At 40.9% G+C, this 2,615-nt stretch overlaps 1 pseudogene; it reads left to right on the plus strand.

Annotated features, from left to right (window-relative positions):
- Positions 1-2,104: 2,104 nt before the first annotated feature.
- Positions 2,105-2,351, plus strand: LOC109489807 (annotated as a pseudogene).
- Positions 2,352-2,615: the final 264 nt, after the last annotated feature.

The following is a 2,615-nucleotide window of genomic DNA, read 5'->3' on the forward strand; positions in this document are numbered from 1 at the left end:
GGAAAGGAAGGGTGGGGGGAGATCCCTCATTTGCAGTATTTGCCAATTTCTGTATTGTAGATACTCAGACCATGGCCAATTTAGAGCTACTGACATAACATCACGGAGCAGAGTTGGGAAGAGATGTACCATAGCCCACCATTATGCAGTATTTCTGTCATATGGATAGAACACACACAAATAACCTCAAGGGCGCAGATAATAGTAAAATGTAGTAAAATAATTAGGAAGTGATGAATTTTAGGTACTTTTACCTTTGTTTTTAGTTACCAGCTGTAAGTGTATATAACAAGTTTTAAAAACAACTGTGTTTTAACACCTGACTTGCAGTATCTCAAAAATTAGCAGTTGGTTCTTGCTAGCTAGTACAAGTTAGCTTTAGCATGTCAATGATTTTAACCTCGTCCCAGAGTCTAGAACCAAGCCCTAGTTGAGTAACTCCAACGAGTCACTCCTGTATCTAGAGCAACTTTGATCTCAAATACACAGAAACTAGATTCAGATTAGATTATTGGTATTCACTGAACATTCCCACGTATTTGGCATTGTTTTAGGGCCATGAGGACACAAAGAAGGTTAAGACTCCTCCCACATTCTTCCCTATATCAATAAAGAGCATCTCCATTTTCCAGTTTTTCAGGACAAAAATCTGGGTGTCATCTTTGACTCCTCTCTTTCTCTCCCTTCTTATTTCAAGTCTATTAGCATATCCTGAGGGCTCTACCTTCAGAATCACTTCTGATCACTTCTCACTTTAGCATAATAGCCTGTCTGAGCTCCTATTCTTTCTTCCCTGGATTATTGGAATAGCGTCCTAAATGGTCTTGCTTCCATAATTGCCCCCTTATGGTCCAGTTTCAAAACAATAGTCAGATGCAAACTTCTAAGATAGAAGTCATGTTGTGCTTTTTCTCTGCTCACTATTCTCTGATAATTTCTCATCTCACTCAAAGTAAAGCCAGATGCCTCGCAAATGATCTTCAGGGCCCAACAAAATTGGTGTCTCTCTTACTACTTTTCTTTTCTTTAAGATTTTATTTATTTATTTGACAGAGAGGGACAGCCAGCCAGAGAGGGAACACAAGCAAGGGGAGTGGGAGAGGAAGAAGCAGGCTCCCAGCGGAGGAGCCTGATGTGGGGCTCAATCCCAGAACGCCGGGATCACACCCTGAGCCGAAGGCAGACGCTTAACGACTGAGCCACCCAGGCGCCCCTCTCTTACTACTTTTCTGACATCATCTACTACTCTTCCCTTTGCCTCACTCTGCTCCAAAATGGCTTCCTGGCTTTTCCTCAAATGTGCTGGGCAGGATCCTGCCTCAAGTTCTTTGCATTTGCTCTATTTACTACCTAGAACATTCTTCCGTTGATATCTGCATGACTGTCTCCTTCCCTCTTGCCAAGTTCAAGTCTTTGCTTATATGCCATCTTCTCAGTGAGGCCTTCTCTATCACTCTGTTTAAAATTGTAACCCTACTTCCCATGCCCAGAAATTCCCCACTTAAATTTTCTCCGTAAACTTATTTCTATTGACAAACTATGTATTTTACTTTTTTGTTTATTGTCTGCCCTCCCCCCACACCCCAACTAGCTACACAAGTTCAGTGAACTTTGTTCTGTTCGCTGCTTATTTCCCAGTGTCTAAAATAGTGTCTAGCATATATAGGTGCTTAATATATATTTATTGAATGAACGAATGATCTCAAAGAGTTTTATAGGTTTTCTATGTGTATCTTTTGTAACCAAAGTAACTGGATTTCCTGCCTTTGGATTCCGGTTTCCTAGTGACTAATCCCCAATACTTGTTGCTAGGCACATGCAGTTCTGACTTACCTATTCCTATATTCCTTGCCTATTCTCTGTCAGCAGCTCAATTTTACATCTGGGGTCTTCCTTGGCTGCAAATTTTGGTACATACGTTCCTCTATTCCTTTTACCCTATTAATTGATCTTTCAGTTTCAGACCTGTCTTTGAATTACTACAATTTCATGTCTCAGTCTAAGAATTTTTTCCCTCACTGTCTGAGCTTTGGATCTGTTAGTATTCTGTGACAAAGAGATTGTGTAACAGCCTTTCCAGCAGAGACAACCTCCCAATGAGAACATGCCCCTTGAGAAGGATCTTCTCCCTCCCATTCCAGAAGAGGAGAAGGGGAAACACAAGAAGAAACGCCTGGTGCAGAGCCCGATTCCTACTTCATGGTCATGGGATGCCCAGGATGCCATAAAATCACCACCATTGTTAGCCATGCACAAACGGTAGTTTGTGTGTTGGCTTCTCCACTGTCCTCTGCCAGGCTACAAGAGGAAAAGCAAGGCTTAGAGAAGAATGCTCCTTCAGGTGGAAGTAGCACTAAAAGCATCCTGAATCAAGATGAGTGGGAAACCATCCCAATTAACACATTTTGAATACAACAGCAAAAAAAAAAAAAAGAGAGGGAGATGGTAAAACAAAGTATATTACCATCACAGCCCTCAAAAATTAAAATGGGCATTGTAAGGATAATCATTCTTTTAGCAATTAGACAGGATATACTTATTATCTATCAATGCTCCTATTATCTACATGAGATAGGCGAATATTCCAATAACATTCTTAGGTCTGACACATGCAA

This window comes from Ailuropoda melanoleuca, chromosome 6 (assembly GCF_002007445.2).
Source record: "Ailuropoda melanoleuca isolate Jingjing chromosome 6, ASM200744v2, whole genome shotgun sequence".
Lineage (NCBI taxonomy): Eukaryota > Metazoa > Chordata > Mammalia > Carnivora > Ursidae > Ailuropoda > Ailuropoda melanoleuca.